The 16283-nt window shown below is 36.6% G+C and overlaps 1 protein-coding gene and 1 long non-coding RNA gene across 3 annotated transcripts in view; one reads left to right on the forward strand and one right to left on the reverse strand.

Moving 5' to 3' along the window:
* The window catches only part of LOC144291498 (uncharacterized), a 35013-nt gene extending 27436 nt beyond the window's left edge, over window positions 1–7577 (forward strand). The window contains exon 4 of the long non-coding RNA XR_013358787.1: window positions 7294–7577. This is a non-coding gene — a long non-coding RNA (uncharacterized LOC144291498). The remainder of the gene's footprint in view (window positions 1–7293) is intronic.
* The window catches only part of C20H4orf33 (chromosome 20 C4orf33 homolog), a 301568-nt gene that overhangs the window by 5243 nt on the left and 280042 nt on the right, over window positions 1–16283 (reverse strand). The gene's annotated exons all lie outside the window — the stretch shown is intronic.

A 16283-nucleotide genomic window follows, 5' to 3' on the forward strand; every position in this document is an offset into this window, starting at 1 on the left:
GTTTATGTATACAATGGAATATTCCTCAGCCATGAGAAATGACAAATACCCACCATTTGCTTCAACGTGGATGGAACTGGAGGGTATTATGCTGAGTGAAGTAAGTCAGTCGGAGAAGGACAAACATTATATGTTCTCATTCATTTGGGGAATATAAATAATAGTGAAAGGGAATATAAGGGAAGGGAGAAGAAATGTGTGGGAAATATCAGAAAGGGAGACAGAACATAAAGACTCCTAACTCTGGGAAACGAACTAGGGGTGGTGGAAGGGGAGGAGGGCAGGGGGTGGGAGTGAATGGGTGACAGGCACTGGGTGTTATTCTGTATGTTGGTAAATTGAGCACCAATAAAAAATAAATTAAAAAAAAGAAAAATAAATAAATAAAAATAAAATAAAATCAAAGAGAAGAAATAGCAAGTGTTGACAAGGATGTGGAAGAAAAGGAACTCTAGTATGGTGTTGGTGGAAATGTAAACTGGTACAGCCAGTATGGAAAGTGGTACAGTATATAGTTTCCTCAAAAAATTAAAAATATAAATACCATATGATCCCATAATTTCACTACTGGGTTTTTATCCAAAGAAGACAAAAACTATAACTCGAAAAAAAACAAATGAATAAACAAACAAAAAAGATAGAATCAGACCTATAAATACAGAGAGCAAACTGATAGTTGTCAGAAGGGAAAGGGATGGGGGGATGGGCAAAATGGGTGAAAGGCAGGGGGAGATAGGCTTTCAGTTATGGAATGGATAAGTCATGGGAATAAAAGGCACAGCATAAGGAATATAGTCAATGAGATTGCAAAAAAAAATTTCTTCCCACTGTGCCCTTAAAATTCCTATTTTAAAAAGACTCCAATTTTACTCATTTTACTAATACTGTTTCAAAAAAGAACATTTTACCTATCATATGAATGTTGTCGGTGTTATAAACTACAGTCTTTCCCTTCATCATGCTACAGAGACTGAAGAGCACCAAGCAGCAATTAGTCATTAGGATGACATAATTCTGCAGCTATGAAGTGGCTCTAGAATACAAGAAAGCACTATTTCTATTTTCTCATTAAAAAAAAAGTAAGAACTGCACTAAATGACCTTAATGATCTCTTTTCACTCCAGCAGTCCTAGTTGTATTATCATATGGTCACATAGTTAAAATTAGGTTCAACCTAAAATAAAATGATAAATATGGGTAAATAAGTGAGTGAGTTGCACCCAAACTTTTACCCAAGATATTTCTTCTGAGTAAAAACTTTTTTATAATTAATCACTATAATATGGGAAAATCTCTATAAATAAAAAATATGATGTAGATATGGATAAAATTTATCATAACAAACTGTTTTATACTGAATTAAAATATTCTTATTTTTGAAAGATGTGGTATATATGTGCAATGGATTATTACTCAGCCATAAAAAAAGAATGGGGGATCCCTGGGTGGCTCAGCGGTTGAGCGTCTGCCTTTGGATCAGGGTGTGATCCTGGGGTCAGGATCAAGTCCCACATTGGGCTCCTTGCTGGGAGTCTACTTCCTCCTCTGTCTATGTCTCTGCCTCTCTCTCTCTCTGTGTCTATCATGAATAATAAATAAAATCTTAAAAAAAAGTAGAATGGGATCTTGCCATTTGCAATGACATGGGTGAAGCTAGAGAGTATTAAGTGAAATAAGTCAGTCAGGGAAAGACAAATACCATATGATTTTACTCATATGTGGAATTTAAGAAACAAAACAAATGAGCAAAGGGGAAAAAAGAGAGAGAAGAGCAAACCAAAAAACAGACTCTTAACTATACAGAAGAAACCAATGGTTACCAAAAGACAGGTGGGGAGGATGGGTGAAATAGGTCATGGGGATTTTTTTTTTAAGATTTTATTTATTTATTTATTCATGAGAGACACAGAGAGAGGCAGAGACACAGGCAGAGGGAGAAGCAGGCTCCATGCAGGGAGCCTATTGTGGAACTCGATCCCAGGGCCCCAGGATCACGCCCTGGGCCAAAGGCAGGTGCTAAACCACTGAGCCACCCAGGTGTCTTGGTGATGGGGATTAAGGAGTACACTTGCTGTGATGAGGACTGGGTGTTGTATGTAAATGTTGAAACACTATATTGCACACCTGAAAGTAATATTACACTGTATGTTAGCTCATTGGAATTTGAAAAAACTTTTTAAAAAGACTATGTTTTTTAACATTATAGTGAAGTACAAAAATAATTTCTCATCCCCAATCTAGTAAATTTATCCTAAATATATCTTTTTATAAGTGTTTTTGGAGTTCATAGAACAGAATACTCCTCTGGCCCTTATAAATGTTACTACATAAAAGTTTTAAGGCAGTAATTAGCTTATCTCCTTATTAAAAAGAAAGAAAAAAATGAAGATATAATAAGTTATTACATTCAAATTAAAGTCAAATTATTTCATTATGAAAAAAATTCTTATTTTGATTCTAGTTTTATGATGATGAATCTAGATACAATTTTTCTTTTATTCACCCTGCTGGGATAGATTCACTAGGCTTCTAAGATTTGTATGTTAGTATTTCTTGTTAATTCTGGGAAATTTACAGCCAGCTTTTCTTGAAATATTTTATCTCTCCCATTCTCTGTGTCCTCTCCTCTTGGAACTTTAATTATACATAAGCTATGCCTTCTGATTCTGTATTATATACTTTTACATACTTTTAATCTCTCATATTTCCCATCTCTTAGTCTCTTGACACGTCTTTCTGTGTAATTTCATCAGGTATGTCTTCTAATTCACTAATTTTCTCTTATGCTGTTTCCAATCTTCTGTTAAACCTGCTCATTGAGTTAATTAAAAATTCATTTTCCATTTTTAAAAATGCTTATTTCCTTATATCTGCATAGTCACTTTTTATTAGCTTGCTCCTTACTCATTTAAAATATATTTTACTTCTGTAAAACACTGAATGTGTCCATTTTCTGTTCTTTATCTGATACTACCAATATCTGAAGGCTTTTTTAACTTGATACTACAATCTGCTAGTCTTGTTACTACCATCTTCTGATAGTCCTCACTTTCTTGTTTTGTTTCTTTGTGTATTTGGGTATTTGGGCTGTAAGCTCATATTACTTAGGATATTCATGGGAATTATTTGAGAATTACGTTGAAGACAGGTTCTTCCAAAAGGATTTGATTTTGCTTCTTCCACAATCCTAAACCATACCAATCTCACATCACTTCAAACCTACCTGCGGACTGTCCTGTGGCTAGAAATAATAAGAGAACTTTTTCTTTAAATCAATGTCAAACTTTGAAAGAAATTATTTCTCTTGATGTGATAAGAGTGGCAAGGCAAGGAGTATTATTTCTAATTTTTACTTCATCTTTACCTTAAGAACACAGGGCTTTAAGTTCCCACTTTTATATGAGCTCTTCTTTTTAAATTCCCAAACCTAGAAGGTCCTAGTCTTTTTCTCCCATTTTTCCAATCTCTATGGAGATATAAAAACTAAAGATCAGGCCACATGGATTTGGCAAATATTCTCAGAGAGAAATCTGGTTGTATTCCTCTAGTTATCTGTCTGAATTCTCACTTTCACTCATGTTTTGCCTCTGAGAGTTTCTTAATTCCTTGCCAGGATGTCAATGACATAATAATGTGGGAGATTTTCAGTTGTTTTTCAGTCAGGTCTGTCAAAGAATCTAGACTGCCATTCTGCTAAAAGCAGAGGTCCATTTGTATTAAAATCTTAACATAAACCTATATATGCATTGTATTCCCTATTAACTTGAGATACTAAAAACTCAGCTTCTTGGTCCGTGTTGCTTAACAATTTGATCCTTCAAAATAAACTATGTTCTCATTCATTTGGGGAATATAAATATAAATAATAGTGAAAGGGAAAATAAGGGAAGGGAGAAGAAATGTGTGGGAAATATCAGAAAGGGAGACAGAACGTAAAGACTGCTAACTCTGGGAAACGAACTAGGGGTGGTAGAAGGGGAGGAGGGCGGGGGGTGGGAGTGAATGGGTGACGGGCACTGGGTGTTATTCTGCATGTTAGTAAATTGAACACCAATAAAAAAAAAAATAAAAAAAAAAAATAAAAATAAAAAAAAAAAAATAAAAAAATAAACTTGATTATGCCATTTTCCCCTTTAATCTTTGTCATATCAGTCCACTGCATCAGGATAAAATTCAGTCTTCCAAACATGTCTTACGATATGCATAGATCTTGTTCAACTCTAGCTTCCCCTTTCTCTACCAACAGCAACATTACCACTGGGTCCTACTGAGTCATTCTCTTTTAACCTTTTTACATATTCATTAATAGAGCACTGTTCTCTTCCTAGTCTTCCTTCAAGTTTCAGCTTATCTGCTATTTCCTGCAGGGGGGCCTTCCCTGAAGCCCAAATCCAGGTTGAGTCACATCTCTCCTTAGGAATCCAATGGAGCCTTATACCTAATTCCCCATCACAGATTTGTCACACTGTTATCCAATGCCTTGTTTGTATTTCTGAATGTATAACTATATTCACTAGTTATAATGATAACCCCACTATAACACAGGCTTTATAAAAACAGGTATACTTGTCCTATTCAAATATATACTTGGCACCTACCACAATCCCTGCAACAGAACAAGCACTCAGTGAATATTTTTTAATGTAAAAATAAAGTAACTTTCAGCTTTTTCTTAATTGTAAACAAAGGTATTACTGTGTCTGCGTATTTCTATTTGATTGGGTCATAAATTACTGAGTAATACAAAGGTATGGGGATCTGTATTCACGTTAAGGACATCGCTATTTCAGAACCTTATTTTTTATCCTGAAAAGGCAATCTTCCAAAATATTAAACACTAATTTGAAACTCAGTTAATGCTGTTGCCAAGAGGACATCAAATCATAAAAGCTTTTGGGACTGTATTCCTATTGTCTATGAAGAATGATTTAATTTCTTCATTATAATTCCAACTGCATTGAAAGGAAACAAGGTAAAAGACTCATCAGAAGGTCTTCCTAACTGAAATCTTAGGAGATTGTGCTAATTTGACGTTCATTAAAACAACAGCTAAAATGATTAGAGGTAGACAGACCCTAATCTAGCCTGTGTGTAACCAAAGGGAGGAAGTACAGTGTGATATGCCTACAAGTCATATAAACATTACCTTTCTTTCTTTTTCACCCTCTTCTGATCCTCAGCCACTTATTTTGTTTCTGTGTTTCTAATTCACTGCCTTCAGGAACTATGTGATGTCCTCTTTTTCTTCAGAATTAACCTAAGAATTTGACTTAGCCAATATTGTACACATGCTACAAAATTAACTGCCAGCTAAATAATTTCAGGCTGAAATTGCATCAACTACTGTGATTTTTTTAATATAGAAGCAATTAGTCATCCAACCCTTTGATTTTGATGAAATCAGAGCAAAGTGGCAATTTATAGACATTATAATAATTTTGCACAATGGACATCATTCTTTATGGAAAATGAAGAATGCCAGATTCTATATATCATTCTATATATCATAAATCACACTGAAAATATCATGATAGATTGAATTTAAAAGTCATGAAATCTAGAGCACAGAGTATTGAATACCCACAATATTATCAGTAACACGGGGATCATGGGGAAGTCCCTGGAAACTTGGGCTTTTTATTATGTAACTCTTCAGAAATACTTACAGAAGTAGAAAAAAAGTAATAATCTAAGCAATTTCTTTAAGTTTCTGTTCATTAATTATGATTAATTCTGTAAGAGAATTAATTGAGCTCTTGAGTCAGCTTCAGAATTATAATTATAAAACTTCTGGATCTAAATTAAATAGTCATGGTTTTCCAAGATTTTAGACATGGTTCTAAGATCTGGTCTTAGACCTTATGATAAGGCCTGTGAAATCCCATTTTTAAGGGAGGAATGCAGTTCTCTCTCACTTTCGGATGGTAGGCACTAAATCTCTCTTTATAGATAATGTTATCAATGCATTTTTTAATTTATGTTTTTTATAAAGGGGAAGAGTCAAAGGGAAAGGGAGAGAGAGAACCTTAAGCAGGTTCTACATCCAGTGTATGAGCCCAACACAGAACTCAATCTCAGAACCCTCAGATCATGACCTGAGCTGAAATCGATAGTCATAGACATTAAACTGACTGAGGCACCCAGGCATCCCTGTTTTCAATGCATTGTTATTGTACTGATATTGTACAACACAATCTTAATGAGGATTCCAGTACAAAGATACAATGAAACAAATAAATGTTTAAATGGATGCCACATAGTATGTCATTTGTCTCCCATTCCTGAATTTTGTCCAGTTGTTATCATCTTCCTATTGAAGTATATAACTGATATTTTTTCCCCCTTGAGACATAACATGCTATTGTATGATCACTGTTTTCTCAAAGGTACTTCTATTCAGTTTAAAAAGAATCCGTGATTCTAGACATGAGAGTCTCTTTAAAAGGAAGCCTGCTCTCCTTTGAACAATGTGGACTATGGGAAGACATACAGTGAACCAGGAGAAACAAGTTGCTGAAGTGGATAATGACCTGGATAGGATATTGAAGCCAAAGGTGCTTTTAAGTGGCAGCTGGGCCAAATGGAGGGAAGTGACTTGTGGCATGTCATAAAGATCAGCATTAGTATTGGTTTTAGTTACTTTGCTGACCTAAAGGAAAGAAAATACAGTAAAGTAATGAAATGTGCTGATGATACAAAGTAGAGAAATCTCGCCAATACAAGGTAGGAAAACAATAAAACTAACAATGACTTAGTAAGCTAGAATTACGAGCTGACAAGTGCTTTCTGCTATTCAATTATAGGAAAGTCTAAGTAAAGCTAATCTAAAGGTAAATACACAAGAAAAATAAACTGAACCTTTGATGGGCCATGGTAATCAAATTGTTTTCCCCAAGAGTTCAATGTAGAACTTTTATTTTTAAATAGTTTATTCCCAAATATTTGGTAACAGAACACTCATAGCAATGGATACAATTCCATGCAAAGGGACAAATGACAGAAAATATTGGTAGTATTGGGGGATACTACAACTATACCCTTGAAAAAAAATAAGACAAACCATAAAGAAGTTTGGAGTGTTGAGTCAGGCAAGCTCTAGTAACTCCTCAAAATGAAAAAGTTACTACTATGTATACAATTAACATGCAACACCATGGAAGATATTTCTACTGACAGAAAGTATAATGGAAGAAAAGATTTCTTTCTCAAATATACAATTATAAACAAAAGCTGAAAGAAAAAAAGTCTCAACTAAGAAGTAGATGGCAAACTTGAATGTTTTTATTTTCACAGAGCAAGATTCAGTCAATTAAAGAAGAGTCAAAGGTGTCAAGAAAAATGAAATCAACAGGAGGTAGGAGGGGAAAGGATGGAAGAACTTGTATCATCCAGCCTCTGATACTGATGGCTGTGATTGACATGTGCACCGGCCCTGTACATGTCTATTGGAATCCCTCTTATTTGAGGAGCTGTTTCTTCAGAACTGTCTCATTATCAGAATTGTCTTACAGTAATTCCTGAGGTGTTTGGGTATCTAAAATTGCACATATTCTTTAGCTACTAATAAGAAAGTTAAAATCTCTATTAAAAATCATATTTAAATTACTGCTCAAAATATTTGGTTCTGTTTAATGGAGAATAGCCCTTTAAGAAAAGTATGATTGAAGCAGTTTTAATAGAAGCTATTATCTAATGCTTTCTTTTAAAGTATGTGTAGGGGTCCAGCTAAGGGGAACCAAGTGTGAAGTGTTTAATGAGTGAACAATGCACCGCATAAAAAATAACCCACATCAGAGGAAGAAAAGGGAGGGGTAGCTTCACTCCCTCATTTGGATGTCAGGAGAAACACTTCATTCTAATTAGAGGAAGAGCAGACATAGGGCTTTCAACCCTTCCAAGAGCTCCGTACCATTACTTAGATACTTCTCATCTTCCTGCTTTTGTTGTATAGAAGAGCAGAGTAATGACAGTAATAATAATGACAACAAATATTTTTTTAACTTGTACCATGTGGTAGGCAGGAGAGTGAGTGAAGCTAGAAAACAGGGACCAGAGAGTAGACACTTTGGGGTTGTGATTCACTTCCCTTTGACTATTTCCTCTTTGGTAGTTGAACAACGGGTAAATTAAAAAAAAAAAAACAGCAACAGCTATCAGCACTGAATCTAAAATCACTTACTTGCTGGGTTGGAAAGGAAACATCATCAAGCATTGTAGCATTGTACATAATTAGTGTCAAAACCCAAAGATAAGGTCAAAATTCTGGATTATTGAGAAAAATACCAAATTATACCAAAAAATGGTTTACTTTATTAATTTTAAAATGTTTGCATCTGTTTGCTTTGTGCTGTCTTTATAATATGAGCAAACATTTATTGAACATCTATCATATACTGAGTACAAATCATCCAATTTCAATTTCACACTAACTTTATGGATTAGATGTTATTATTCCTATTTCACATAAAAGAAATTAAGACCATAGAGCTTCAGTAAGTAGTCCATAGCACAGCAATAGGAACTATCAAAGCCAGATGCAAAACTATGTCTGTTCAATCCTAACTAGTTTACCTTTTTTTTCATTTGTAGTAATTCTAATTTAATATACAAATAATATCAACTTTCAAGTTTATAATAATATTAATGTCCTTGCCAATAGAAAAAGACATTGCAATTCCTGATAGCCCATGAAATCAGAGCACAATTCCAGAGGAATTTTACTTTATGTATATTTTGAGAAAAAAAAATTTTTGAGAGAGAGAAAGAGCAGTGGGGAGGGCAAAGGGAGTGGAAGATAGAATCTTAAGCAGATTCTGCACTGAGCATGGAATCCACACAGGGCTCGATTTCATGACCTGGAGATCTTGACCTGAGCCAAAACCAAGAGTTGGACGCTTAACTGACTGAGCCACACACATGCCTCAATGTATATTTTGTAAGAGTAACATATATTGTGAGGTGTCTGGGTGGCTCAGTTGCTTTAGCATCCAATTCTTGGTTTCAACTCAGGTCATGATCTCGGCGCCATGAGGTTGAGCCCCACTTTGAGTTTCATGCTCATCGTGGAGTCTGCTTGTCGCTCTTTCTCTCCCTACTTGTTCTCTCTCTGTCTCAAATAAATGAATAAAATAAATAAGTAAAATCTTTAAAAAAGAGTAACACATATTCTGATATTGTTTACATCCAAATAACTAGAGTTATATTTTCCCAGATTTTTCATCATTATACTCAGTTTCTGTCTTCTATTCATTAGTTGCTTCAGATCTGTTTCAAACATGATTTCTTTGAGCCACTTGAAATCCTAACCTTTATGTCAATAAGAAAGCTTTCATTTCAAACCCTAAATAATAAATCTAGTATTTCATGTCCCTCCATCCTTTAATTCTGTATGGAGCAGTATTTAGGCTTTCACAATCTCTTTTTATTACCATTTACCTTTTAGTTTTGCTCTGTAAAGGTTACAATTACTGTTACCAATAAAAGGTAAGAATGAGAAGTGTAGAAGAAAAGAAATGATAGCAACTATTTTGGTGCCCAAATATAACCCACAACTAACTTCCGTAACTCTCACTTACTCTCATTTCTTCCCATTCTCCCCTCACCATTGGCTCCCAATCTTTCTGCTCTGTGCCACGTGGGGGGAAAAGGAGAGCTACAGACATCCATGGAAGATGAAATACAGAAGATTGAGAAGTTGGCTAGAAAATAATTACCAAGTTGATTTGCAAGTCAAAGGGAAGAAAAGAGAAGGAGGAAGGAAGGAAGGAAGGAAGGAAGGAAGGAAGGAAGGAAGGAAGGAAGGAAGGAAGGAAGGAAGGAAGGAAAGAAAGAAGGGAGGGAGGGAGGGAGAGAGAGGGGGAGGAAGAGAGAGGGGGAGGAAGAGAGAGGGGGAGGAAGAGAGAGGGGGAGGAAGAGAGAGAGGCAGAGAGGGAGGGAGGGAAATTCCAAGAAAAGTAAAGGGTCTGACTTTAAAAAGGTAACAGAATATTTCTGTTTCATGACTGTGTCCCTGAATATGCATCTAAATACAAAAATCTGCAAACAAGTTCAAGAGTACACAGACCTCTCTCCAGAGCCCATTCATAGATTGAACCCCTGCATTGGGATTTATTGTGAAACCATGTCTCTGAATGAAAAATATAACTGAAAGATGATTTTCAAACACATTTTAGCTGTCGCCTTTGGCATACAGCAGCTTGATACACAAAGACTGGGATGTACAATACACAAGTGGAGAAAATATAGATAGAAAGCACAAGAAGGGCATATTACATAATAGGCCACCAAAAATGCCTGAAGGACGCTCTAGGAGTCTGACCCTGCATGGCACCATGTTGGCATATATCGGTTTCTTATGATACCATTGAGTTCTTCCTTAAAGAATTCACCCTGGCCTATTTTCCCTCCACTGCAGGTGGTTTGAGTCATCACATTGCTGTAAAGAATGTAATCTGCTCTCCAACTGGGAGCAAAGGTGAATTTAGTTGTGCTCTTTCTTCTCTTGTGAATAACATCTCCCTGACTGCTTACTGTAATGCCAGCACTTCTAGCCTCTACCTCCTCATCCTGTCAGCATCTCGTCAATTTGTTGGAGACTGGATCAGCTAGATGGAGTTCATCCAATATACTACATCCATCTAACAATGTGACATCTGGGACAATGCTGTTTCTCAAGGAATCAATTGAGAACTGGCACACTTGAAATTTTTTATGCAAAGCTATGTCCAAATACCTTAACCTGATATCACATTGCATCAGGTTAATGCTAGATTTAATCATAGAGTGAGTAAGTGTGGATAATTCCCACTGATAATAACCCGCTCAGTCTGGTGAGTTATTAAAATATTCAGAGAAACAGAATTATAAGAGCCCCCCAAAAGGCTGTTCTACAGCTAAGCAGCTCCCTCATGAGGAACACCTTTTGTGACTCCCCATCGCCTGCTAAATAAAAAACACTCTTTGGCAGGGCTCTCCAGGCCCTGCACATTTATCCCCATTTCTGTTCTGTTCTGAAATCTGATCCTCCTTCGAGGCTTCTTTCTCCCAGTGAGTCCACTCTTAGCTTGGGCTTCAACCAACTTACTTTTAGACAAACACTACATTTTCTCCATCTGCTTCTTTTTGCTTTGGGTGTTCCATTCCCATTTATTTTCTCATTTTCACATATCAAATTCCCACCCATCCTTTCAAGTATATCTCCACCTTCCTCTATTGAGAAATCCTCCAAGTTTCCATAAGAAGAAGTCCTTTGGGTGGGACAGAGCACAGGCTATGGATTCAGACAAATCTGAGTCTGAAGCCAGGCTATGTGCCATTAAAAGAGTTACCTGGGGCACCTGGATGGCTCAGTTGGTTAAGGGGTCTGCCTTCGGCTCAAGTAATGACCCCAGGGTCCTGGGATTGAGCCCCATGTCCGGCCCCTGCTCAGTAGAGAGTCTGCCCCTCCTTTTCCATCTGCCTTTCCTCTCTCACTCTCTTTTACTCTCTCTCGCTGTCTCTCAAATAAGTAAATACAATTTTTACAAAAAGAAAAAAGAAAAGTTACCTCACTTCGCTGATTCTCAGTTCTTTCAACTATAACTTGGTACAGATGATGCCTTTTAGGGATATGGCAAGTGTTGTCTTACATATGAATATATTCAATAAATGCTCATTTCTTCCTTTAAATTATATTGTGTCCTTTTCAGTATTTACCACATACTATCTCTTTCTGTGGTTACTTATATATATGTCCAGTCTCCTGTGCCACATAATATTGCTCAAATACCAATTTCTGTAGAGACCTTCCATGATTTTCATGTATAACCCACACCAGTCACTTCTACGCTTCATAGTAATTATCATTATCTGACGTTGTCTGTTTCTTTGTTGTTCCTTTACTTGTGATCTATTTTCCTTTCTATATAAGCTCTATAAGAATAGGGCCTTTTTCTGTGTTGCTTACCACTATATCACCAGCACCTAGAATAGAGCCTGATGAATAGCAAATACTTAATAATATTTTGCAAATTAATGAAGGATTTAATAAGTCCCTTGAGGCCAGAAATAATTTTTGACTACTATAAAGCCAGAAGGCTGGGCACCTGGGTGGCTCCATGGTTGAACATCTGCCTTTGGCTCAGGTCACGATCCCAGGGCCCCAGGATCAAGTCCCCCAATGGGCTCCCCTTGGGAGCCCACTTCTCCCACTTTAAGTGTTACACAAAGCCTCTCTTTGTGTCTCTCATGAATAAATAAAATCTTTTTTTAAAAAAGCCAGAAGCCTGGAAGACACATTAAAGTCCTTTTATTGATACAGCCATGCACACAACATAGCCTCTACTTCTAATCCAAGGAGACACTCACCCCCCCCACCCCCACCCCCAGTATTCCATGCTTTTGAATACCTCCCTCAGGTGCTATTCCTACACAAAACTAAACCTTTTACTGTTCCTTTCTCTATAAAACTTCCAGTAATTCTACCAAACAAAAATGATCACTCCCTTTTTATGTATTTTGACAAATCTTATAGATTTCTAAATGATATTAATAAATAACATAATAATCTTACATTGATATCATTGGATTTCCATCCAGTCTTGTCCATTTGAATTGTGCTTAAGACAGAAGCCATAACTGGATTGACTTTTGTAGCCTCAGCCCTAGCACTGTGCCTGGCACAGGACAGACAGTCAATACATATTTGTTGTTTAGATAAATGAATCTAGGAGAGTTGTACCTGGCCTGTTAGGCTCAATGCCCTTACCATTTCTCTAGATTATTTTCCCTCACTGGAAACTGACTCTTAAATGTCACTTCCTAGTTTATAACTTTTCCCACTTCACTTTGCTTAGGTCAGTTAATAGAGTCTTGGTGGCTGTCCCTATTGATCTCCTAACAAGTATCACATGAATTGCCTTCCAATGTCCAGTTTATTTCTATTAACTTTCTTTGTCTAACACAGTTTATATGCTCATTCACTCGTTTATTCATCCCTTCAGCATGCATTTACTGAACAAGGCACAGAACTAGCAGATAGGGCCTCTCTGTTGGTTAAGTCTTTAAGCAGATCACATAGTTCCTGTTATGATTATCCTTTATTTCATTTTAAGGAAAACATAGACAAAAAATACATTCTAAAGTGGCCACCAAGAACCAGTTTGTAACATTAATTGCCTGTACACGGAAAATAAAAAGTCATTCTTAGTTTCCCTGAACATAGTTAAAAAAAAAAAAAAAACTTGGTGAATATATTTTCTGATTTCCAATTAATCTTCTAAGATTGGCTTATCTATATTTATGTGTTTATAAAGCAGTACTAGGAGATATAAATAAGTTAGGCATTGTATTACCAATTGTAAATGATACTATCACAGATATTATTGCCAGTTCTTTTAAATCTAAATCTAAGCCCTCAGCATATAATAAACTAAGCAGAATTAAAAGCAAAGAATATGATTCATTTTAGTGCAGGTCTTTCTATTATCTCCCACCCCCACTCCCCCACTTCAGAGAAAGAGAGAGAGAGATGTCACCCTGACCAGGCCTTCTACAGAACAAAAGAATTTACAGGTTTGGTGGTGCAAATAAAACTTGAAACTATTATCCAAAAATAAAGGATGAAAATGCCCTCTCCAGAAGAGAAAGCAAATTGGAAATAGCATGGAGCAGAAGAGCATAAGAGGATCTCTGCTCTCATAATTAGATTCTATAAGTCAGAAAGCCGAAAAGCCTCTCTCAACACAGCCTGTCACTCAGTCTGTAAATCTGTGAAATGGAGATAAAAGATGCACTCCCTTCCTCATATAAGAGGAATTAGGATTAATAAAACTGGGCTGGGAATAAATTTCAAAATGCACAGATGTAGTATAACAAAAATAAAGGCTACTATTCAGAAATGCTCTTTCAAATATTCCCAATACTCGGGCAGATTTCTCGAGATGCTGGAGGCTTTGTCCATATGGGTGGGATATTTAAAGGCCTTTGTGGCAAAACAAACAGTTCACTGTTTGATTTGGAGAACAGAATAAGACCTCAAGCCTTTCTGACTGTCCAGAGAGCTATTTCAGATTCTGTACAATATATAAGCCGAGAAGGTTAGTCTCTGCTGACTAGCATCACACAAACTAAAAACAAAAGTGCTGGATTAAAATACAGCCATCCTAAATGGCTTATTTTTATTTCTGATTTCTTATTGCTCCACTTGGAAAATCATTTTCCTCTTCTCTCGCTGCAGTGAGTGGCGAGCTGGGCCAAGTAGGGAATCCTGGGTTAGCATCCAAATTCGGCCACTTACACAGGGCAAGACTTAGGTACATCAAACCTATGTGCTCTCATCTTTAAAATGCACGTACTTGATTCCTACGCCATGGGTGGTTTAAAGGATGGCTGTTTAAAGTGCTATTTAAAGTGATCCCAAAGATGGTGTCAACTGTATGTATTCAATGTAAGAAGCTGTTAGAAGAAGGTCACGCTATCTACTGTCTTTTAATTTCATGAAGACTACTGAGAAATCATTCAGTTACCATCTGTGGAAAACTGAGCAGCGTGTGGATTCAGGGTGGAAAGAAGCTTGCAGAGAACACAAAAACCCTGGCCTCATGAAATGAATAATATAGTCAACTTCTCCAAAGATATTTGCTCCATGAATACATGAGAGTCATATCACTCATTATGGGCAGGGTTTGTGGGCAAATGTGATAGATAACTCCAGAATTCTGTAATCAGAAGAAAAGCACGAAACAGTCACCTTGCCCACTCCATTATGTAGAAAAAGGAAGATACGTTAACACATGCTGGCCCTGCAATGAGCAGACAAATGACACAGTTAGGGAGTGTGGCAAGGACAGTAGGTTGCATAGTCACACTTATTCGCACAGCTGGGAACACTGTCAGCAGAGGCAGCAGCCACCTCAGAGTTGAAGAACAATGATAACTATTACTAGAGGAATACATGAAGTCGGAATACTGAGATGCTAGTGGATGCCCCTGATATTGTCTGTATGTTTGTAATACGCTAATCAAATCATCGGGAATGACTGCTTTCAAAGCCATAAATATTTTCGGTAGCTGCAGAAACACAATGCAGCTGTGTGTTTATGTGATAAGCCCTCCATATAGAGAGCAGGCCCATAAGCTCACTGAGATAGGATGCAGGCGCTGATGGTAGAAAGGGGAGAAAGTGGTTCTGCCCTCGGTCCCCCATTAGCTCAGCAAGGGCCCAATGTGATATAATAATCTGTACATGCATAGCACCGTTCTTGCAGGGAAGAAAAAGCATTTCTAAAGCATTACCTCATTGCTCTTCATCACACCCTCAGGGAATAGGTAGCCGGTATTATCCAATTTTGCAGGCAGCCAAAGTGAGATTGTGATTGGGTGAACATCTGGGTAAAGGTTACAGAGCAAGTCTGTGCCGTTACCAAGATTAAAACCAGTTCTTCTGCCTTCCTTTGCAATACCTATTACCTAAACACACTTAAAACCCATTAAAATGGCAAGGAAAAGTGCTCACAGAACAAGCCAAGTGAAATAAAAAATGGAAAACTTCATATTCAATATTATTCTTAGGTATGTAAAATGCATATGTTTATAAAAGTAGACTTGTGGGCAGCCAATGTTAGCAGCAGTAACATCTGGATTGTGGGATTAATGGTGATTGGCATTTTTTTCTTCATGCCGCTCTGTTACGTTTCAAGTTCTAAATGATGAGCCATCAAATCTTTGATAAGAAAAACAATTCAAAGTGCAAAATTAATTAACAGTGCTTTATAGATCATAAAAATGTGAAAGTATCTGTCAATAACATTTCTGACAGTTTCTATACCAGGTATGAGTATTAACAAAGAAAAATAAACATTTCTGGAATATTTTCTTTTGCTTCCAAACACATACTGCACACTCCCTCTCACTCTAACCCATTCTGCACTAGCCAACAGATTTGTTTTCCTAAACTTCAGCCCTAAGCAGTGACACTTTAGTCTCTACTAAATTAAGTCCACAAACTATTGAGCCCTACATTCAGTCTAGAATATGACCACAAACTCTTGTTGATTAATCCTTAACTACCACACACATGTTCCCTTCTTGAAAAACATTTCATTCATTAGGGAAAGAATGGTCTTTTCAACAATAATGTTGCAAAAACTGGATGCTCACATGCAAAGAAGTGAAGTTGGATCTTTACCTTACATCATATACAAAAATTAAATCATAATGACACAAAGATTTAAATGTTAAGAGCTAACGTTATTAGGAGGAAAAAAAACTTCATGATGATATAGTTAGGAATGATTATTTTTTTA

Source organism: Canis aureus, chromosome 20 (assembly GCF_053574225.1).
Source record: "Canis aureus isolate CA01 chromosome 20, VMU_Caureus_v.1.0, whole genome shotgun sequence".
Classification (NCBI taxonomy): Eukaryota; Metazoa; Chordata; class Mammalia; order Carnivora; family Canidae; genus Canis; species Canis aureus.